This window comes from Canis lupus, chromosome 25, assembly GCF_003254725.2.
Source record: "Canis lupus dingo isolate Sandy chromosome 25, ASM325472v2, whole genome shotgun sequence".
NCBI classification, from domain to species: domain Eukaryota; kingdom Metazoa; phylum Chordata; class Mammalia; order Carnivora; family Canidae; genus Canis; species Canis lupus.
The window spans coordinates 22,596,108-22,621,708 of record NC_064267.1 but is presented as its reverse complement, the minus strand read 5'-3'; the positions used below and the strand labels follow the sequence as shown (position 1 = coordinate 22,621,708).

Below are 25,601 nucleotides of genomic sequence, written 5' to 3'. Positions count from 1 at the left end.
TATTATTTCAGTTTTCTTAAATTTGCTAAGACTATTTTTAACTTATCATATGATCTGTTCTAAGGGCTGTTCTGCATGCACTTGAGAAGAAATGTATTCTACTGCTGTTGGATGAAATGCTCTGTAAATATTGGTTAGTTCTACTTGGTCTAACATATGATTTGAGTCCATGGCTTTCTTGCTGATTTTCTGTCTGGATGATTCATTCACTGTTGAAAGTGGGATACTGAAGTTCACTATTATTATTATATTGTTGTTTATCACTCCCTCCTGATCTGATAAAGTTTGTTTATATGTTTAGGTAATCTGATGTTAGGTGCATGTATATTTATAATTGTTAATCTTTTTTATTAATTGACCCCCCATTATCATGATATAATGGCCTTATCTCCAGTTCCCATTTTTTATTTAAAACCTATTTTGTGTGATATAAGCAGAGTTACCTTGGCTCTCTTTTGGTTTCTACTTGCAAGAAATCTCTTTCCATCTCTTCACTTTGAGCCTATGTGTGTACATAAAGTTAAAGTGAGTCTTCTAGGCAGCATATAGTTGGGTCTTTTTTTTTTTTTTTTTTTTTTTTTTTTTTAAACGAGCCAGCCAGCCAGCCAGCCACTCTATGTCTTCTGGTTGGGTAACTCAATCCATTCATATTTAAAATAAGTATTAATAATGCTTACCAATGCCATTTTTATTTCTTTTCTGGCTGTTTTATAGGTCACTTGTACCTTTATTCTATTCTTGCTGCCCTCCTTTGTGAACTGATAGATTTCTGTAGTGGTATGTGTTGGTTTCCTCCTTATCTTTGTGAATTTACTTATTACTTTTTTTTTTAAAGATTTTGTTTATTCATTCATGAGAGGCACAGAGAGAGAGAGAAAGATAGAGACACAGGCAGAGGGAGAAGCAGGCTCTAGGCAGGGAGCCTGATGTGGAACTCGATCCCGGGTCTCCAGGACCATAGCCTGGGACAAAGGTGGCCTAAACCACTGAGCCGCTTGGGCTGCCCAACTTACTACGTTTTTGTACGTGGTTACCATGATGCTCAGATAAAATATCTCACAGATATAACAGTCTATTTCATTCTGATAACTTTGGTCATACACAAAAACTCTACCATTTTACTCCCCATATGTTTTGATGACACAATTTTTATATTGTGTATCCATTCACAAATTGCTGTAGCTATTTTTAATATATTTATCCTTTAACATTTATACTAGTTCGGTAAAGAATCGCCATATTAGAGTATTAGAGCATTCTGAATATGATTATAAACTTAACTATACCTGTTGTGTGTGTCTGTGTATATATATATATATATATATATATATATATATATATATATACTTTTTTAAAAGATTTTATTTATTTATTCATGAGAGACACAGAGAGAGGCAGACACACAAGCAGAGGGAGAAGCAGGCTTCATGCAGGGAGCCTGATGTGGGACTCGATCCCGGGACTCCAGGATCACGTCCTGGACCGAAGGCACGTGCTAAACCACTGAGCCACTAAGGGATCCCCTGCTATATATTTTCATGTTACCAATTAGCATCTTTTCATTTCTGCTTAAAGAATTTCTTTCAGCATTTCTTGTAAGAAAGGACTAGTGGCAATAAACTCCCTTGGCTTTTGTTTGGGAAAGTCTTTATTTCACCTTCTTTTCTTTTCTTTTCTTTTCTTTTCTTTTCTTTAATTTGAGACACAGAGAGAGATAGAGTGTGCGTACATGTGCATGTGCAGGTGGAAGGGCAGAGAAGGAGGGAAAGGAAGAGGGAAAGAATCCCAAGCAGAGTGTGGAGTCCTGTGGAGCCCTGTAGGGGTTTGATCTCACAACCCTGAGATCATGACCTGAGCCTAAACCAACAGTCAGAAGCTGAATCAACTGAGCCACCCAGGTGCCTCTCATCTTCATTTCTAAAGGACAACTTTGCTGGGCGAAGTATTGTTGGCTCACAGCTTCTTTATTTTAGTCAAATATATTATCCCACTCTCTCAGCCCATGAGATCTTTGCTGAGAAATCCATTGATAGCCTCATGGAAGGATCCCTATAGGAAAGCTGTTTTTGTTTTGCTTTGTTTCGTTTGCTTTCACTACTTTTAAAATTCTATTTTCCTCTTTGATTTTTAGACAGTTTCTGTCTTTGATTTTAGACAGTCTTATTACGTATCTTAAGGAAGATGTTTGGGAGGAAATTTGGGGGTGACCTATTAGTTTCATAAACATATACTAAAATCTCTCCCCAGATTTGGGAAGTTCTCAGCCATTATTTCTTTAAACAAACTTCTATTTCTGGGACTTCAACATTGTTTCTCTTAATGATGTACCATAAATCCCATAGATTTTCTTCATTCCTTTTCTTTTTTTTTCATTCTTTTTTTGTTTTTTGTTTTTCTTCTTGCTCATTTGAATAACCTTAATTGATCTGTCTTAAAGCTTACTGACTCTTCTGTTTGGTTAAGTCTGACTGAAGCACTGTATTTAATATTTCAGTTCAGTCACTTAATTCTTCAGTTCCAAAATTTGTTTTTCTTTTTTTTTTTCATCTCTTGGAGACTTCTTCTGATATCATTAAATTGTTTATGTGTGTTCTCTTATAGCTCTCTGAACAACTTTAGAATAATTATCTTGAATTCTTTCCCAGGCAATTCCTTAATCTCTATTTTGGGGGTGGGTCCAGTTCCTGGAGGTTTACTGTACTTTGGTGAATAAAACTCACCAGGTTTTAGACACAAGTTTAGGACCCCCAGATTGACAGAGATTTTTTCTGCCATTCCCAAGTGTTGAGAACATATTGGTTCATGATAAAAATATGTTATTTTTCTTCCAAAGCTGCCATACCCAATTGGAATTTTCATATGCTTAGCATACAGAATAACAAGTGAATTACCATGCGCTATGTGCTGTGATCTGGGAAGTACTGAGAACACACAGAAGGACATTTAATTCAAATTTGTAGAAACAGGAATAAACACTTTGAAATGAGAAATTTTTGAGATTAAAGCCTAAAGTTAAATAAGGAGATTAAAAAGGTACAGGGTAGGCAAAGTGAAAACCCTCAATTATAGACTGAGGAAATGACAGAATTTCACTATTAATAAGACAAAAGTCTGAGAGTTATTAGATGTTCGAAAGGCAAATGGAGCCAGTATCATAATACATGACTTTGTTAATTCTACTAATAAACACTAAATGCTAATTTTCTGCTAAGTCATAGTAAAGACCGTGGATAATGTACAAAGATTTGTGTTGGATCCACATACAATTTTAAGCAGAGAAGTGACATGATGCGATTTGCTATTTGTTTTTAAACATCACCATGACTACTATGTGGGGAAAAGATCAATAAAAAACAGTAATAGCAAGCTGTGCATAGATGCAAGAGAAAGATAACAGTGGTCTGACTTACACTTGGGGCAGTGGATATGGGAACAGTAGAGATTTTAAGTTATTTTGTAAGCAGAATGGAAAATGTGAGTGGAAAGAGGATGTGGAAAGTGAGAAAGTATAGAATCACTGAACACTTCCGGGTTCCTGACTGGAATTTGAGAGAGGAGTGGTTCTGTCTCCTGAGAAAAGAACGATTGTTCTGATTTTTATTTTGCAGATTATTCTGGCATTTTAAAATATATTTATTATAGAAGATGAACTTGAGAGCTTTTAGTCAGTTGGATTAAAAACATTTAATTTTAGGGCATGAATTTAGACCAATAGTCAGAATCAACATTTGACATTTATGAGATCTTCCCATCCAGGGAAATATTGTATCTCTAAATGGTATGCTTTATTTCGTTTATAGTTTCTTTGATTTCTCTCTACAGTTTTATGGTTTTCATGATCTAGGTCCTATTCATTTTTCAAAGTTTATTATATCTTATATATTAAAAAAGCATTTTACTAAGAGTATTTTCTTAAATGTTATAACTAGTACTTCTTAGTTTATAAAAAATTAATGATGTTATTTTATTTATTTTGTAAATGACTACAAATGTAACATTAAAAAATAATTTTAGTTGAATATTTCTGGCTTTTCTATCTAGCAGATGACCATCTGAAAGGGAAAAACTTTCTTCTGAGGTCGTTGTACACTCTGATTTTGTGTTTCAAACTGTATTGTTTATCTCTGTCAAACAAATGTTAAATAATAGTGGTTATACCTAGGTTGTAAATATCCTTTCTTCTCATTCCAATGATCTGATCATATGTTTGGAATAATACTGACTCTTGAATCATAAAAGGTGTCATCCCTAAAAAGTAGTCTTCTGTTTCAAATTAAAAAAAAAAAATTCATTGGTTAATTGGTTTGAATTTTATTAACTACTGTATGGGATCTATTAAACAGATCATGTGATAAAACATGTTATCCAATTACATGGTTCTAAATACCACAATATTATCTGATACTCTTTTAAATTAAGGGCTGCATTGTATTAACTGATATTTAGTTTATGATGCTTGATTATCCTTTTATAAAAAGTACTACTTCTTTGTTGAGGGTGTTAGTTTGGTGAGAGGACAGCCTTCATTATATTAACATCAGAATTATGTTGGCTCTTCATAATAAATTAGTATTGAAACTGTCAAATTATTTAGCGGTTTATTTTTTACATGTAAGTTTATTTTTTATATTTCAGTTTGAACATCATGAAAATGCTTGATTTCAGCAAGAGAGTTCTAAGACTAACTTTTCAGTTTAATTCTGTGTATTGAATTTTGGTCTTCTTAAAAACATGGACATACTGCTTTTATTTTCATTTGGCATCTAATGTTTAAGAGACAAAGTCAGACACAATCCAGATTTGTGTTTTGAAAATTGGATCTTCCCATCTCTGTTTTGGTGCATATAAAAAAATTCATTTTTCTTTGAAATGCAATGCACTCTCTAAAATGTCCAAATGTCTTGATAGCTGATAAAATCAAAAGATGTAGATTGTTTTTAGCCTTAAAAACTGTTACTCCCCACCTACTTTAATATTCTTCCTGTTACAGTAATTCTGGTTTTCTTTTCAGAAAAGTAAATTATATAGATGGATGTAATCAGCATTTTGTAAACTTGAAATCTATCATTTTCTCCCTGATCAATTAAAAGTTTTTATTATTTTTCTTTACCATCTAGGACATTCTTTTAAGCCTGTCTCACAAATTCCTACCACTTTTTCCATATTGCTTCCCATATCATCTATTTCTGCTCACCTTTCTGCTAGTATGTGTTTGTATGTCTGCCTTTTATTTATTTCACAATTCATTTCTTGATTCACAGAAACTGGATTCTTGAAATTTATCAAGAGGATAGGCCAGCAGTCATCTAACATTCACTTTTATTTCTAAAATTAAATCATTTTCACAATGATGTATTATTTCCCATTCTATGTTTATTATTATTGCTGTTGTTGTAATTGCTGTTGTTATTACTGGCTTTCATTTTCTTAATTTTTAAAGCGTTTTATTTTACTTAATTCTCTTTGAATGGTTAGAATCTTGTTTAGATAAATTTAGTATATTTCAAAAAAAAAAAAAGATAAATTTAGTATATTTTATATAAGTCCAGTTAGTGGATTTTTTAATCTCTTGTATCTTCACTGGGATTTTGATAAAACAGGAGGAAGCAACACAAATGCCTTTAGGACCCTGCAGGTAATTTAAACTATGAGGTGGATTGGGTGGAAAATATTAATTAAAAATCCTGTTTTAAAAATAAAACTGAAAAAAAATTATATTAAATTAGATTAAAAATAAAAATAAAGCTGAAATCTAGACCTATTAGGAATAATATATACCAAATATATTATACTCAATGCATCCTAAGTGAACTAGGTTTACTATAATTTGAAGTTTTGTATGGTGTGACTACAAAGAGTTGGTGGTAATATATAGCTTTCGGTATTATTTTGTTACATTATAGCCTACCTTATTTAATATATATATGTAATGTGAAACAAAATTATGACTGATAGCATCCTTTAATATCTAATTTCTGTCAATTCCTGAATATATAATCTCTATACCTCATATTTGAACATATTTACCATATATGGATAACCTGGCATTTCCTTAATTTCTTTTCCTCAAAAATAATCATGAATATATGGATTAGAAGGACTCTCACAGTTTGATGACATTTGAAACCTAAGTTTGTGATTTAAACATAGGAATTATTCAGTCAATAATTATTTCCTTTAGAGATATGATAAAAGTAATAATTATGAAGAATACTTAAATAATTGTAAATTTGAACAAATAATTATCAACAAAACTTAACACATGGAAGACACTTAGGTGCTTTATCCTAGAAATAAAATACTCATTTTCACAAGTGCATCATTATTTAATGTATGCACTTTGTCCTACTAAGAATTTTCACTTTGGAGGACTTGATGTGTAAATTTAATAATTTCTTTAAACTAATGATGAATATTATGCTCACTGTTAAATTTAATAATCTATTAAAGCTTTTACAGAAACTTTAGAACTAATGTAACATGTTACTTTGCTCCTGAATTGCAGAAGATGAAACAGATTACCGAGAATGTAATGAAAGCAGGAAAAAAAGTTTGAAGGCAAAAACAGAGGCAGAATACCTCAGTTATTTGAAAAAAAGCAGGGAGGTAATTACCAAGAATACATGAACGGAAGTTAACTTCTTTCAGAAATTCTAGATCCTTCCATATTTATAAAAATACCACCTATCTAGTCTTTATATAAAATAATAGAAAACCATATAGGTAGCTTAAAGTTGAACACACAGGTCTTCAATAAATTGCCAAAAGGCAATTGACAATGATCATAATAAGCTATGTTTATTGATTAGTTGTTCTGCAGCTGGCCTAAGTAAAGAAGAATTCTCCATATTTATCACCACTGTTCATTCTAGTGCCTTACAACAATTTCAGGGATGATATTTCATTTGATTTTTCAAATGATTGGTATTTCACTGAACTTCAAGCCTCCCCTGAACTCAACCTATGATCCAATGATAGGAAGTTTTAAGAGAACCAGATGCCTAGCTTTCCTAGTTACAAAATTCTTTCAAATGACATATTATGCCATATTTCTATTGCGAAATATATTTTTCTGGTCTTTACAATATGGATTTTTTGACAACATCACTTCACTTAGAATCAAGATTTTAATTCATCCAGTCATAGTGAATCTAAGAAAAACTCAGATAATTTCTGGATTTATAGAACCAAATGACATTCATATGTTTAAGACCTTTTAAGTTACCATACTTGTTTAATTGACTCAATTCATACCATTGATGAAATAAGTCAACAATGGTTAAGAACAAAAGATTCAGTATTATTTACCAAAATCAAGATGTTTAAAATTTCATTATTATATAGAGTGTGACATTCTTTACAAAATGCTATTGTTCTTTTAACAAAGCAAGATTTCAATATATTAAGTCATTTACATTGAGAAATTCTTGGTCTAGTGTACTAATCTTATTTCTTCTTAAGTAAAATGTTAATTTCTGCTTATTTATATCCTCAAATGTAATAATTAAAATATATTTTCCTAATTCTCAAAAAATATGTTTTAGACATCCTGAATTTAAATAAATTAAAATGCATTTGGGATATTTCAGACTTTGAATGTATTTATTAATAAGCAATTAATCAGATGCTCACTTCACACTGAAATTTTGTTTTTCTAAACATCAAGTCCCATCCAAAATCAATAGCATGCTAATGCTTTTCCCTATAAAGTGAAAAATTAAACCCAAAGAAAAATCACCTTCATTTGTATTCTCTTCTTCAATAATTCCACATATGGATATGCTAATAATGGAATATGACATTTAAAAAATTACCTCTCAAATAAAATTCTAATTTGTCTCTGTAGACCTCTGACTGTTAAATAAATCACCATTGTATAACATCAGTGAATCGCAATGGACAAATCTAGTCTGAAATACTGGGTCTGCCCAGTATTACTTACTTTTTGAGTTATTATTAACATTTTCTTTACCTACTGTTTACCTAGTATTTCTCAAATCTACAGTGGGGAATATACCACCTACCACATAATGACATTTGAAAGAATGTATGAAATAATTAAAACCAAACATCTAAGAAAGTTGATCATACTAAACACTCATAAGTAGTCAGGAGCCATTACTGGTGGCTGGTGCTAGTGGTTAAATAATAGCATCAGACATATAATTTAACTTATTTTATAATACATACTGCAAAAAATACCATCAGAAATATTGTCAATGCTTTTAAATATTTACTAAACATAACCAAATAATATACTCCCCTTTAAAGCTATCATAATTAGTTTGGAAAGCAGATTCACACAGAAATACTTATAGAACATATGAAGTTCTTTGGACAAAATAACAGGATTTAGGTTTGGTGAGAGTGGTCCTGAGTAGCTTCACAAGGGGAAATAGTGCTTTACCTGGGTCTTGAGAACTAAGTAAGTTTTCACCAATAGAAGAGAAATGAAAAGGTATTCCAAGGTAAGAGAAGGGTATGCTTAAATGCATCAAGTTTGAGAAATGGAAGCCACACTGGGTTGCTGTGAACACAGTAAATATCAGGAAAGTGAACGGACACTCAATTGAAAAGGGCTGTAAATGTCAATTAAATTATTTTATTTGACTTCTAATTTTAGCACTAGCAGAATAACTCTTTCTAGACTGGACCTCCCATGGTAAATGACTACAAAACTGGACAATTTATATGGGTGTGACTTTGTAAAAACTGAACAAGAAGCAATGCCACACTGCGGGAAGAAAACTGAAGAGATGAATCTCACCTCTAACCTGGCTTCCTATTGAGGGTATTCTCCAGAAAATGAGATGGTTATCTGCACTCAGTATTACAAAACTGAAGAAGCTTAGACTGGAGTCTGCATCTGAACAAAGGAGTGAAATTTATGGGGCAGGATACTGGAGGAGAACAAGGTGGCCTAGTCTTCATGAAGGTTCCATGAAATGAGAAAAGAACTGGATATGTGCAGAGCAACACTGTGTGACTCCTACCAGAGAATTCTGGAAGTAAGCTGAAAGCTCAATGGTGAAGGTACAAGAGGTTGCTCCAATGAAAGACAATGGAGTGTTGGCTCAGCAGATGGGTGATACCTCAGATGCTCACTTCGATGTCAGAAAAGCCCACAGTTTATGAGAAAAGACTATATTCTGAATAAAGGGCCGCTTCCCAGGACAAGGAGCAAAGCCAAAATAGATCTACCCTAATGAAGAATAAGGCCTAATGAAGAATAAGAATAAGATAAGAATCAAAGGAAAAACACGATCTCCTCATAATTTACCAGACTGGCAGAAAAAAATCAACATTCTGTTAAGGAAATAATATAATTAATACTTGCTACAATGTCATTCCCAATGACCAGTGAAGAGAAACGGAATACATGAATCCAAAATATAACACTTTGGCATTCAGATTATTGTAAGCTTCAGGCATGAAAGACCCATGAAAGACCCAAGAAAAACCTTTACCTCTCCTTTAACTGTCTAAAAGAATTTAGACAGAGAGCTTGGCTCAGAATAAAGCTATCTGACCAGAGATAACTTTTATCTGAATGGCCTTCACGCATGTCAGGGCAAACATCTAATTACCAAACATCTGCTCTTCTTATTGTCCTGTGAACTACCCTTATCTACTTGAAGCCCCGGGCTCCTATCTTATTCCTTCCTGTAGAATGGCATATAAACTTCAATTATCCGACTTGTTTTTGGGTCTCAGTGTCTCTAGAGATGCCCTGCACAAACATAATTAAATTTGTTTTTCTCCTGTTGTCTGTCCTGTGTTAATTTGGTCATTGGACAGTCTAAGAATTTAGAAGGGTAGAGCAAAACTTTTTCCTCCCAACACCAACATATATTTTAAGAAATATTACGTACATAAAGAATCAGCTTCTGTAAGGGGGCTAAGGAATTTTAAAACAGAGCCTTTTTGTGGTAGTCATTTTCTATTTGGTATATTGATTATTCCAAACTGAGCAAGTATAGAGGAATGATGACTAATGCCAGGTGGCATGGGTGCTTAAACCAAACAGTGGCAACATATATTGCATTCGTTGACTGTAGTTCTTATTCCTTTATAAGATATTTATCTTGTAGACTATTAAAGCCTAATTTTCACCCAGAATATATAATGGATGGAGCAGTAGAAATTGCAAGGTCATAAAATCAAATACGACTTCGTTTAAATACCAGCTGTAATATTTATTAGCCATGTCATATGAAGAAATTAAATTAGCTGATTATCATCTGCCTCATCAGTAAATGGGTCTAATATTGTTTTTGTTGAGAAAAAAATATATGGTAACGTTTGGATAGGGACTGACACATTCTATGTGCCTAATAGTTGGTGAATTTTTGTGACTGCAGATAATTGAATCAAAAATGTTTTCAAACCAGCAGGAAAGGGTTAACTCAGGAGGCCTGAGTTGCTTTAATCCTCCACATCCCAAAGAAAGGCCTGTCTTCAGGGCTGACCCCTGACTAACTTTTTGGATACAATCTCTGAGACCTTGGGATATTATGCCTAATAAGAGTGGTTTTGAATGCCTGAAGCCATGCTGTACCAATCTGACCAGAAAACTTTATCCTAACAATTTGATTTATGGTGGATGAATGCCTATTTCAGTCAGTGTGTGTCAGTAGGGATAGGGAAGAAGGAGTTGCAGAATCGGGGCCAGAGTCTGAATAGCTGAAGTTAATCATGTAGTCACTAAATGCTCAGATGACTGACCCTAAACATAAACTGGGCACAAAGACTTGGTAAGTGTTGACTCAGGTAAGTGATGAAACTTCACACGTGTTGTCATACACCATTGTTGGGAACATTAAGTGAGTTCTTGTGAATTCCACTAGGAGGGGAACCTTGGGAGCTTGGATCTGGTTTCTCCTAGACTGCACCCCATGTGTCTTTTTTCTTTGCCAACTATAATCTGTATCCTTTTTTGTAATAAACTGTTACCATGAGTATAACAGCTTTATCTGAATCCCAGGAATGATCTAGTGGATCTTCAAGACCAAGTGGAGTCTTAAAGAATCCAAAACACATGTTTCTATACCTTCTAGAAGGGACCAAAATGAACACTGCTCAAGGTAGTCCATTCTAGCCATGGATGACTATAGTTCTTAGAAATTTGAAAATTCCAACATGTATTACTGGGGGTATATAGCATTTTATAAAAATTTTTAACGTTCCATTTTCATTTAGATTAAAATGCAAATAATAATATAAAGATATTATAGACTACTTATATATCCACTATATAATCAAGTAGTGTGGTAAAGTATCAGTCCTTTTGTTGGCAATTATGATACCATCTGTTAAAGCTACTAGTACTCTTGTAATACTAGAGAATGGTAAGAATGAAGCATGTAAAGATATAACTGTGTTAAAGACTATCAGATAGGGATCCCTGGGTGGCGCAGCGGTTTAGCGCCTGCCTTTGGCCCAGGGCGCGATCCTGGAGACCCAGGATCGAATCCCACGTCGGGCTCCCGGTGCATGGAGCCTGCTTCTCCCTCTGCCTATGTCTCTGCCTCTCTCTCTCTCTCTCTCTCTCTCTCTCTCTCTCTCTCTCTGTGACTATCATAAATAAATAAAAAATTTTTAAAAATTTTAAAAAAAGAAAAAAAGAAAAAAGACTATCAGATATTGGGATTTACTCTGAAAATGAAAGTTCATGAGTAGAACTGAATAATGAAGGGACATATTAGTATTTACATGAAAAAAATTAAACTAACAGATGGTATATTTCATATTATAAGTAAAGATGTCATTTGTGCAAAATCTAGTTTTAACATTTTTAATTTTAATAATATTGATATGTTACTCAATATTAATTTATATATTCCTTTGATTTAATAGTTTCATAAAAAGTATAAAGAGTTTATGAGTTTTATAGTTATATACATGTAACAAAAACATGATATTATAAGTTTCAGTCAATATTTAGAAACTGCAAGAATTTCTTTTATGCTCCTAAGGAGAGGTGCATATTTCTGAGTTTCAAGACACTGAAATGGGAAATACATTTGTGCTTGAGAACTTTTTTTAAGATTTTATTTATTTATTTGAGAGAGTGTGTGTGCAAGCATGAATGGGGGGAGGGGCAGAGGGAGAGGTCAAAGCAGACTCCTACATAGGGAGCCCAAGGCCCAGCTGGATCTCAGGACCCTGAGATCATGACCTGAGCCAAAGGCAGATGTTTAACAAACTGAGCCACCCAAGCACCCCTGTGTTTGAGAATTGTAAAGGAAATATAACTAAAATGTTTAATTTGTAAGTAAATATGTGGATAAATTTTTAGGCATCAAATTATGTTCATAATTCTTTTTTAAGATTTTTTTTAACTTTTAGTTTTTTATTTTGTTTCAGACTGCTGGACGAGGCAACTACATTCTAGCACATCTTCTTAATAATCACTAAACAAATGAAAGACAACTTACTTATATATAAAAAGGCAAGGGAAAAAGGTCATGATTGTCTAACAGGGAATTTGAATCCCCAAATAAATTATCTTACAAAAATATCAAATTTGCTTTTCCACATCTCTACTGTTAAAAATGAAGGGAAAAAATTTCACATTAAAAAAAAAAAATCTGAAAAAAAAAAAATCTGCAGGCTGGTATAGCAAGTTAAGATAATCATTTTTACATACTAAATAAGTCCTTCAAATAAATATTTTAAACAAATTTAAGTTTTAAAAAAAATAGGTCAAGTATTTACCCTCTATTTGTTTGGTCCACCAGAAGACCATTTATAAAACTGACATTAAACTGGACTGTATGTAGCTCATACCCTATGAGTAGTAACATACATATCACTGAGGCTGGGTATGCACAAGTGCATATTACATATATGTGAATGGCTATTGCTGTACATACTACTTTCATAAGTAGTTCCACCCTGTAAAAATCCTCTAGCCTATCATGAATCAAACTGCAAGGAAAGGAAAAAGAAAATACTTTGCCTATTGTAGACACCTGCTCAGTAATTTTTAAAAACACAAAAATTATCATGCTTTTGGGCCTTAAAGATTACTGAACATGAGATAAAATTCAATACTGCTGACAAATACTTGAATATGGACAGCATATTCACCACTCAGGTGGAGAGCACACAAGTGAATGTATATTATAGAACTCTGGTGTCTCGCTGGTCTCTTCCTACTGTTTGATCCTAGAGTTTTACATGGCCTTGGATCCTTAGAAGATATAAATCTAATCAGATAACGTTAAGTTTTTCTGTTCTAACAATCAACTTTCCAAGAAGTACACAGTGGAAGGATATAGGGCTTTCTGTATCTCCTCATACTTTAAAAGCCAATTTCATTTTTTATCGTGATGCTGATATTTCAATCAACACTATGCTACAAGGAAGGCTGACTATACTACAGTGTTGTCCATAATAGTCAAATCTCTTATTGCTAAAATATTCCAAAATAAATCCAGTAAACCATTTCCACTTCCAATGACTTAACTACGAGATGAATCTAACAGTTTTTTTTTAAACCAATTACAATTAAACTGAGCTGGGGACAGCTACGTTTAAAACTCTGTAAAACCATAGCCAATCACTCAAAAATCTAGAATACCAACACTTTCCATCCAGGATAGAAAAAAGAGCATCCAAAATAAAGAGAACCACAGGACTGCTCAAGCAACCAATCAAAAACCACTTCTCTGTTATTTGAGCTAATAGTTACCCTAAGCTTGAAGTTTCCTCCTTCGTTATTATTGGTGGATCCTAGAGTCACACTTCTATGTCAAATGTGACAATGGACCCAGAAGTAACTGCTGGCAACTGATTAGTCATTTCTTTTCAATTTACAAAAACTGCACCATTTGTACTAATGCACACTGCTTGATCACGCTACAGAGAATCATATCCATTCTGTTTTTCTGCACACACTCCTATACTGTCTCTTCTGTCTGGCTGTCCCACAGTCTCAACTCTGAATGTCAATGTCTTCCCACAGAAATAAGTTGGAGCACTGGAGTAGAGCACACCCAAGGACTCAGAATCATTCCGGAGGGCTATATTTCTTTGACTACTCAAGCTGTACCCCTCAAAACCAGCTGTCCACTCATGAGGCACCAATGTGGAGTGACCCATCTGGGGGACACTCCAAGGACTCCACTCCTGTCAGCCATCTCCTCGGGCACAAACTCTGAACTGATAATGTTGGGGTCTATGTGCAACACAATGAACTCAGTTTCAGAGCCTACATATACATCTTCAAAATGATTTGAAGTGCATTTGCAGAACTGGAGCCTGTAATCCTGGGCTGTAAAGTCGTCATCCACCTTACACCATCGAACAATGATGCCTCCAGGTTTCTCTATTAGTTCTTCTATCTGTACTGGTGGGCGAGATGCTACCGTTCCATCCTTGAAAATGTGGTCTTTCACTATGTTCAGAATTGCGTCATCCAACTGAGCAGACAAACAAGGCACATCAACCAGTAAAGGCACTTCTGGTAAGCTGTCCAACTGAATGTGTGAGGCCTTTTTGGTAGAGTTCCATAGTTTTTCATTCTGTTCTCCTATGCCACCAAGAATGGCAATCTCCCCTTCTTGGACTAAGTCCTCTGCAGTATTAACTTCCATGCTCTATGAGCTTCTGGCAGTCATCTAGAGGTTTAATGGTTTCCTGTTCAATGGTATCCACCTCTTGTGGTTACCTTCGCTCATCCAGAAGCTTCCCAAGAGATCCCTTTAAATCATTAAAATGCTGTTTGAGGACATCTCTTGTCTGTGATGCACTCTCTTTGATCTGCCTCCATGCCTCCTGCAGCCCCTGCAGCCTCTGGCCCAGCTCCCACCGGTAGCTCTGTGCCGCCTCCATACTCTCCTGGGCCTCCGGCAGCAGCAGCTCGGGCTCCAGTTCCATCGCCCCCTCATCTGGCCGCGCAGCCGGCAGCTGTGGGCACAGCTTCCCCACTGTCCCAGGCACTGGCCTTTTTTAAGATTTTACTTATTTATTTGAGAGACAGCAGGAGTGGGGGTCGGGCAGAGGGAAAGGGAGAAGGACAAACTCCCTGCTGAGTGTGGATCTCTACACCAGGCCAATAGGGGACCCTGACCCCAGGACCCTGAGATCATGATCTGAGCCGAAGTCAGATGGTTAACGGACTGAGCCACCCAGATGCCCCTGTAAAACTTATTTTAAGTTGCTAAGAGTATTTCAGCAACATCTTTTTAATACTATAGGTCTCAAATCCTTTCATCTGATAAACGTGGATATTAACATATACTTCATAGGATTGCTGTTAGGATTAGTTAGATAATTTATGTAATAAGAATGATCCAAAAAAATCATCCTGGTGCTTGGAATATTATAGGCACAAAAGTCAGTAACTTTTGTTCCCTGATTGCCTCTTCTTTGTGAGAGACCCTAGGATTTCTTGGAATTTTCTACCTCAAAGCTAACTTCAACTATCGATAGAAAAGAATATTCAAGTCTCCTTTAATAGTGGTTCTTAAACTTAATATTATGTAGTAACATATTATTGATAACCCAATAATACATTTTGTTACTTCACTGAAGATAACTGTCTATGCTTCAAAATGGACATAAAATTGCTCTGATTCATATATTTATATAGGTTTTTGCAATGCAGAATTTGAGAGAAATATACAATAATATATGTATTACTTTCTCATGCCTAAAATTGAACACTGAAAACAAAACATAAACAAATAAAAAACTCAGGTATCTAGCAGTTGAAAGAAAACATGGAAATGTCATGAAAAGACTTCATTACTCAGTTTTCTCTCTTCACATAATTGATGTAAGTGCTTATATTTTTCACAGATTGTATTGAGCAGGCTAAGACATTATCCTGAGCTCTGAACCAGATGGAGCATAGGCATAGTTCATTAATTTCTGATGATTTAGTATAAACGGGGTTCCCCAAGTCTACATAACCTTCCAAAAAATATACATTATTAGTTTCCCCTTCATCTCAAATTAAATGTGACAACTACAAAGTAGCTCATTTGCAACTTACTGTAACTTTAGATTACCAAATAAACAGACTTATCATCAATTTCCAAAATGAGAGTCTCACCAAATTTTGCCATTCTACTTTTATACAGTACCTTACAAAAAAAGATGATTTTCTCTTTATTCCTATAGTGACATCATTAGTCATTTAATTTTTCTCTTATTTTGCTAATATTTATTTATTTTGTTCCAGGACTCACAAGTGGATTAGCCCAACACTAGCTTTCTTGATATTAAACCTTAACATCACTAAAATGATTCTCTGCCTATTGCTGAATCTTATCAGCACACTCCTTATGGCTTTCTTGGGATACAGGGTCAAATTATCTGTGTTAGGACCATCACCAAACATCCCAAACATCTGCTCTTATCCCTGCATTCTTATGAACAGCTTTCCACTATTTTGCTCTTTAAAAATCCCTTCTAATCATTTATTCTACAGCAAACATTTTTCTAGGTAATATCCCACACTGCAATATGTCTCAATATTCTTTCTTAATAAAATACTGAGCAATCAAGGAAAAGACTAGAATTGAAAAAAGATAATTATTAGTGGTTATTATGAAATTAGGGTTTGGTAAAGATATCCTCTGCTGAAAACAGTCAAGTACATAGCTTTTTCACTTTCAAATACACATGACTATGTGTACACAAACATGTTTTTATATACTAACGTTCAATCAGGAGTTTTATAATCTGCAATATGCCTTTACTTTTGTATTTTCATGCATGCATTTATTATTTAACATTAAGGGTCTATATGTGTATGTACACACAGTATCCCCACTAAAAAGTAAACTCCATGAGTATAAGTTTTTTTTATCTATTCTAATCGCTGCTGTAGCCCTAGAATATATGATTTGCACTCAATAAATATGTCTTTAAAAAAAGAATCGCAATAGTGAATGAGATGAACAGCAACAGACTTTAAAATCTATTATAATGCTACAATAATCATGACAATGTGTACTAACAAAAGAATAGAGAAATCCATTAATGGTACAGAACAGAAATTGCAGGCATACACTGACACAAGTACAGTCACCTGATCTTTGACAAAGGAGCAAAGGCAATCCAAACTCTTTTCCACAAATGGTATTCAAACAAATGCACATCCACATGCAAAAAAAAAAAAAATCTTGAATACATTTATACCGTTCACAAACTTTAACCATTAACTCAAAATGGATTACAGACCTAAATATAAAATGCAAAAACAATAAAACTCCTATAAAATGACATAAGAGAAAATCTAGGTGACTCTGGGTTTGCTGTTGGTGATTACTTTTTTTGATACAACACCAAAAGCATGAACCATGAAAAAAAATACTGTAAATTGGATGTCATTAAAATTAAAAAATTCTGCCCAAAGAAAAACCAAGAAATAAAAAGAGGGACACTTGGGTGGCTCAGCAGTTAAGCGTCTGCCTTCCTGCTCAGGGCATGATCCTGGGGTTCTGGGATCGAGTCCCACATAGGGCTCCATGCATGGAGCCTGCTTCTCTCTCTGCCTATGTCTCTGCCTCTCTATCTCTGTGTCTCTTATGAATAAATAAAATCTTTTTAAAAAAGAAATTAAAAAGACATGCCACAGACTAGAAGAAAATATTTGCAAAACATATCTATTAAGAGGCTAGTATCTAAAATATTTAAAGAACTTTTAAAACTCAAAAATAAGAAATCAACTCAATTAAAAAAAATTGGTAAATGATCTGAACAGACACCTCACCAAAAAATATTTACAGATGGCAAATTCATTTGAAAAGATGTTCAACATCATAAGTCATTAAAGAACTGTAAATTGAAATAAGATACCACTATACTCCCATTAGAATGGCTGAACCCAAAACACTAACAATCACAAATGCTGTCAAAGATGTGGAGCATCAGGAGTTCTCATTCATTGATCATGGGAATGCAAAATGGTAGACACTCTGGAAGACAGTTTGGAAATCTCCTACAAAACTAAACATACTCTTACTGTACAATCCAGCAATCACACTCCTTGGCATTTATCCAAATACGTTAAAAATCCATGTCCACACAAAAACCTGCACATGGATGTTTATAGCAGCTTTATTCATAATTACTAAAACTTGGAATCAATCAAGGTGCTTTCAGCAAATGAAAGGTTACAAAACAGAGGCAGATCCATACATTGAAGTACTATTCAGCAACAAAAAGAAATGAGATACTAAGTTACAAAAACTCATGGAGGAACCATAAATGGTTATTGCTAAGTGAAAGAAGCCAATTTGAAAAGGTACATATATACTGTATATTTCCAACTATAGGACATTCTGAAAAAGGCAAACTATAGAGACAGCAAAGAGATCAGTGGTTGCCTAATAAGTTTAGAGTGGAGAACTGAAGGAATGAACAGATGGAATACAAAGGTTTTTGGGGGCAATGAAATTATTCTGTCCCATATTGTCCCAATAGATATGTTATTATACATTTACAAAACCCACTGAATGCACAACAAAAGAGTGAGCCTTTCTGTAAGGTATGGGCTTTAGTTAATAATAATGTATCAATAATGGCTCATGAATGATAACAAATGCTCAAGAATCCAAGATGCTAATAATAGGAGAAATTTGGGAAGAGGTGGAGATATGGGAACTCGCGACTTTCCACTAAATTTTTCTGTAACTTAAAGCATGCTAAATTTTTAGATGGAAAAAATGTATTGTAGATCTTCTGAAATTGCTTTACTGGTTCAGTTTCTGAATACAGAAGAGAACAGAAAAAGAGGTCGGATAGGAAAACTCATACCCAGTTCAAAGACGACTACCTCTGTGAGGCTTTCTCTAATCCTTCCTTTGTAATATCATGTTCCAGTCATTCATTCAATACTTAATGGCATACATGTGGTATGCCTCCAGGGGGGGTACTCTAAAGGGAGTAATATAGGGAGAAAAGGGAGAAAAGAAGGAGAACCTGACTCTGAGGCACAGACTGAGGGGAAGGGAAGCAGTACTCCCAAGAAAAGGAGTGAGGAGAGCAGGGCTGGGGAAGGCGCAAAGCAAGGATTGGTGTCAGCTGGAGTGGAGCTTAGGCCTAGTTCCACAGAAATTTGGATGTCTCATCCAAATATCCCTCACTTTCTACAGCAACAACTTCCTATCTGATAGCAATGTACAGACAAAGACAACAGCGAGGGTCCAAAGCACATGTTAGATCCCTATAATGAAACCAATTTTGTGAGAGTCGATGCATAAGAGCTGTCAATTAAAATTGATATGGTCATTCCTCATGTTCAAAACAGAACTTCAGGGAAGCCCCAGTGACTCAGCGGTTTAGCGCCACCTTCAGCCCAGGGCCTGATCCTGGAGACCGTGGATCGAGTCCCGCGTCGGGCTCCCTGCATGGAGCCTGCTTCTCCCTCTGCCTGTGTTTCTGCCTCTCTCTCTGTCTCTGAGTCCCTCATGAATAAATAAAATTCTATTAAAAAAAAAACATAACTTCACATTTAAACTTGGATTCTAGTACCCCCTTAAGGCAACTGGAACATCCATGATTTGGAGGGCATAAGGACTAGATTGGCCAAAAGTGGTCTTCCTGAGAATGCAGCAGGTAACACCCACTCATGGAGAGGGGGTGGGTGCCACAGAGAAGACTCGGGGATCCAGGTAGAGTATGACAGTGTCCACAGCACTGGCTGGGCACTACAGGCAACACAGTTACTGAAATGAATTAAGACTCCATCTCTACCCTCAAGGAGCTCACCAGAGAGGACAGGTTTTGCACTGCGGAGGTTTTCATTCATAGCTTTCTTTTCCATCTCATAGAACGTTCCCTTCAAGGCAGGAACTATCTTAGCCTTTCTGAATTTCTGTTGCTTCATGTATGGATTCCGTATATGAGGAAAAATGAAAAAGAAAGAAAAGAGGCATCAAGGGTGGCCACTAAAGAAAGAGAAAAAATGTGGCCCAAATATAAGGTAAGGAAAACGGGAAGGGAAGACAGAAAGAAAGGGAAGAGAAAGAAATGAAGAGATAAGAAGAGAAAAAAAAAGAATAAGAAATAAAGAATGAGCAGAAAGTAAAAGGGAGAAAAGATGCAAAGGTTGGAAAAGGACTACAGAGAAGGAGGAGAAGAAAAGGTGAGAAGGCAGGCAAAGGGAAGACAGCAGTGCAGAGAACTGCAGGGAGTATGCAAGAAGAGCCCAGGGCAGCAACTACACCAGCAGGGAAATGCCCACTCCTGTTTTAAACAAAATCATTTCTGCATTGTAATCAATGTGGTAGTTCTGCTATTCTAGCTACTTAAAGGAACTAATATATTTTTGAGAATAAAGGTATCAAAAAGAAAAAAATGTATCTTAAACTCTTATTAGAGTCCTAGATTTCTCACGGAAGTTACCTGAAAGTGTAAGGTTTTATTTTTTTCCCTTAGTGTGACTCTGGAATTCACAAAACTATTAGATAAATAATGATATGTTCCAGAAAATCATTTATTTCTCTATCCATAGTAATGGCCAGATGATGTGGATATTAATATAATTTTAACATATAATTGATAGTTAGCAATAATTCCCCAAATCACTATGTGGCTTTTCTTCATTTGTGGAATATAATATATAGAACTGAATTTATTATTTTCTTTATGCAATGCCTCTTGTTGAAAGTTTGGACATTAAGTGCATGGAAAAAACTGATGTTCAGATTAAACCCATGATAAATGCTCTGAACCTTGCAAATGGCATTTCATACCTTCATGGGCATCCCATAGTTTTCCTATTTTCCTCATTTGAATATTTAGTTTTCAAGTTTCTTTGAGCGCTACCCACCGTCACACACTTTCTTCCTGTATCAACAGCTTTAGAATAGCTACCACTTACATGCAAAAGAGACTTTGAATAAAAGCCAAGTACCCATAAAAAAAAGAACAGATCATGGTGATGAAGTGGACAAGTGGCAGTTGTGCCCAGAGTGGACAACTGAAAGAGAAGCAGGTATTTGTCATCACTGAAATCTAACTTGGAACTTGAATGTTGACTCTCTATGTATTTAGTTCCAATAATTTCAATACCTTTTAGATATTTTCTGATATATTACTAGTCAATATTTTGAAATGTTCTTTACTTTGTGTCTGGTCACTGGAACATAATATCATACTCTGATTTTGTTTTTTCAGCACTAATGTACTTTGAAAAACAAAATGAAAACTGTTGAATGAAATCCTTTGCTTTTTTTCCCCTAATACATTTTCAGGTGAATCCAAAGGAAATACAGTAAAAAGTTAATATTCTAAATATTTAATTTCACTGGATATTTTCAACTCTTTAGAAATAATCTAAGTAGTAAAAGAGTAGCCTTGATCAATTTTACCAGAAAAATCACATTGCAATGGTCCTTCTGATACTTTAAAAAGTTGAATAAAAATCGGAGTCAGCTTTGCTTTATTATGACATTAGTTCACATACATTATTAATTAAGAGCAGGTGAATCTACAGGACCAGAATACATAGTAAATTTTTTTCTCTGTTAATTCTGATGAAATCAGTCCAAAGAAAAGAACAGGACAACAATTTCTAAAAGAAAGAAATAATTCAGTTCACTCACTAAATTTACGAGCTATCTGAAAATGTTATTACTCTCTTCATCCTGCAGTCTAAGTTAAAAGAGATTGGTTGGCTCTGAAAATAAAAATATTATATAACTCTCTCTCAGGCATTGTCAAGAGCAATATGGAGAGACTGATGAGGGTTTTTTCCTACAGTTTTAATGAACGTTCTTCTTTCTTGATTCAGTCTAGTATCATTTATTTTTAAAGCAATTGGTCATATCTTTCTGCTAGGCTGATAGTCTTCTGACTGATTCTGCCAAAATATAAAACAATAAGAAATGACAACAATTTCAAGCTGGAAGCAAGTGATGAGCTAAGTTTGTAGTCAGCTAAAAACATGAGATAGAATAGTGTAGTGTGAACTTAGTTCTATAATTTAAAGTAACTTATTACTATGAGGATCAAAGAGAAATAATGAATAAATAAAAACACTCTTTTACATTCAAGTTTGTTCCCATCTTTTACTTCAATTATCAGGCAAACCTTGTGAATTATACACAGCTAGAAATGCCTTGAGCCTTTATTAAAAGGCTAATACTGCTCACAAACATAGAATGTGAAACTAAAGCTCTGTGGCAGAAGTATTCACCTGTACTGCATTGTTTGAGAATAATATCCTCTATCAAGGTGGCTAAGAAACTGAGAAGTAACCCATGAATAGCTCCTAGAATAGTTTCTGGCACATTGGAGTACTGATAAATGTAATTATTATTTTTATTCTCTCAATATAAATTTACCTACCTAGAATTAAATTTATATATGTAAAATTATGTTTTGGTGACATTTCATGATATTTACAATTTTCTAAAGAATTGCTTATAAGATTTCCTTTGCTTCTATTTTAAATATATATGGCTTAAAGCAGTTTAAATATGAAATTGGAATGCCATGCAAATGGCAACATTTACCCTCTTTGTGAAAGAACAAGGAATCATTCCCTTGTATCTCCGCTCTCAGGCTCCATGTAAATAACACTCAGTACTCCATATTATTAACTATTGCTTCTTTTCTCAGACACTTTATATGTAGCAAATGTTTCCACATCTTTTGGGTATTATTATTATTTTATCATTCTATAATTTGATCTTACTTATAAAATAAAAGTTAAATCACTTTAACTTTATATCACAAACAAAAGTGTCATTGCATGCCAAAACAAAGTTTTGTTAGTAAATGTATTTAATTATGCTGTACTGAACATCTAAATTTCCTCACATATTTAACGTACACTGCATCATGATTTATTAAAGCCAAATGACATTCTAGTGGGCATTTCTTACTTTTTTATGTTATTTTATGTGAGTGTCACATCAATTGCCTCCCCAAAAATATCACTGGAGTAACAAGAAAATATTTAAACATACGGGGGAGTTTTTTATTTTCACAAACTGTTCTTAGAGATCTGAGACTAGAGTACTGAAATGCTAAATTCACAAAGAAAAATAGGTATTCTTGAAGTACAAAGCTATCTTCAATGATTCTTGATGGGTACTTTCAAGCTAATTTTTTAAAACAAATGATAGATTTGTCCTAAAATCTTAAAAACCATACTCGTTCTTCTATAACTTTGCGTATGGTTGGAGGTATAAAACTTCCTAAGAAAAGCTAGCTTACAAAAAAGTACCTATCCCTGCTAGAAAAAGTAATACACTTTGAAGTAACTCCCATTGTGAAAAATGATATATAAGTAGAGCCATTTTTAAAATAGAGCTGGAGCAGCCATTTCAGAGGAACTGCCTTGTACATCCTGTTTTCTAAACCTCTGAACAGGGCCAAACTGCCAACATTTTAAAAGTCAGCAAGAAAGAGAAAGACTGATGAAAGTGAACTTTTGTCTAGTGACCATTACCCCTGACCAATCAATGAAGTACAAATCTAGGCATCCTTGTTAGCACCAATGAACTCTTCTTAAAAACAGCTTGGGGCACCTGGGTGGTTCAGTCAGTAAAACATCTGACTCTTGATTTTGGCTCAGGTCATATCAGGGTGGTGGGACTGAGCCCCATGTCAGGCTTCATGCTAGGTGGGGAAGTCAGCTGGAGATTCTCTCTCCTTCTGCTCTACCCCTTTGGGTTCATGTGCACTAACTCTCTCTCTCTCTCTCTCTCTCATAAATAAATCTTTTAAAAAAAAAACAAACAAGCTTACCTAATCTTTTTTCTTCCCCATAAAAAAGTTTACCTCCTAATATATTTGGGGTTCTATCTATCTGTGTACCCCAAACTGCAAGTATTTCATCCCAAATAAACATATTGCTTCTTGAAATAGTATCTTATCTGTAGGTTGATACCATCAATTTCTTAACCAAAAAGATTTGAAATTATATTTTAACATCCTTATTTTAGATCAGCACAAGAATCATCTGTTGAATTTCTCTGTGTCATAAACTATGTCAGGAGCCAGGAAATTGAAAAGCACAGCACTAATTTAAACAAGTTTGCAGTCAGCTAATACATGATGTAATGTTTATATAATATATGCAATGATGAACACTCAGTGGAGGCACTGAGAATTAAGAAAGATATCCTAGAGAGGATGAGGCCTTAGCTGGGCCCCTGAAAATTAAGTAGAAACTAACCAAATAAAGAACAAACAAAGGAGGCACTTAAGAAAGATTATTTCTTTCCTAAGATATTTGTACTCTGAAGGGTACAATTTTTATAAATTACACAAAAGGTTCATTATTATCCCAATATAAGATCAGTAATTATTAGACTGGTTCTGTTTGTTTATTTATTTATTTATTTATTTATTTAAAGATTTAGAGCAAGAAAGACAGAGAGAGCACAAGCAGGAGGGGCAGAGGAAGAGGAACAGAAAAATAAAGACTCTGCACTGAGCATAGAGCCTGACTCGGCTCGATCTCACGACCTTCAGATCATGATGCTAAGTCAAAACCAAGAGTTGGATGCTTAACTGACCTTGCCATCCAGGTGCTCCAATGACTGTGCTTCAATAACAAAAGAGTTATATTTAATTATCCAAATAAACAAATCAACACATACTAACAGAAACTAAGAAAAGCAAGATGCACCATTTTCATCAGTTGAGGAAATTATGGTCTATAAATTTGTTATGTTAGCAATACTGAACTATTTCTGTTGATATAATTGATGTTGGTATACATTTATCATACTGATTACATTCTTAAATCCTAAAACAACTCATATAGACAGCTTCTATTTTCATGCTAAAAAATAGTAAACACGGTTCAGGGGTGTTAAAAGACTTGCCTCAGGCACCCCACTAACATGTTAGAATTGTGTTCAAATGCTGGCAATGGACTGAAAGCAGGAGCTTCTTTCACTCCTGCCCCCTACCGGATGTCTCCATTCCTCTGGTCATCATTTAGGAGAGCTGGAACATGAAGACAGAGCATCACCTTGCTCCACTATAGCTGTGAATGTGTGCTTTAGGTGATTCATATCTTTTCTTCCCTTTCCACACATCTGAAAATGACTATGAAGCCCTGCAAGTATTGATTATGGGGTTACAAATAAATTTCGGTGAATAGGTGAATTCTCAAATATGAAATCAGCAAATAATGAGGACTACAGTATCAATGGTCAATTTATTCTGAAATAATGGAGAATATCAGGAAAGAGTCAAAGAATTAGTAACAAATAATAAAAAGAAGACTTCAGAACACCACTTCTATCCTAAAACAAACAGGAAAAGACTTTTGGGGAGATGGTGTAGTAGGAGGACCTAAGCTCACCTCACTCCACAAAAACAACTAGGTAACACTCATATCAGTGTAAATAACCTAGAAAATGACCCGAACACTGGCAGAACAAATGCCACAACATAATGTAGGGAAGAGGCCACATTGAAGAGGGTAGGAAGGACAAAGACGCTGTGGGGAGCTAAAAGAACAGGTGAGACTTTTCATGGGAGGGAGGGACATATGGGTGTGGAGAAGAGGGAGAAACAGACCCTTACCCCAGGGTGCCTATGCAGGGATCAGTCTCCATAACATTTGGCTTTGAAAACCAGACAGGCTGAATTTGATGAATTCTTACAACCAAGGA

General features: G+C 34.7%; 1 protein-coding gene and 1 pseudogene across 1 annotated transcript in view; both read right to left on the bottom strand.

The window, feature by feature from the left end:
* Positions 1–25,601, bottom strand: part of GALNTL6 (polypeptide N-acetylgalactosaminyltransferase like 6) — a 1,158,724-nt gene that overhangs the window by 1,086,094 nt on the left and 47,029 nt on the right. The window lies entirely within an intron of this gene.
* Positions 13,540–14,886, bottom strand: LOC112669612 (cytokine receptor-like factor 3; annotated as a pseudogene).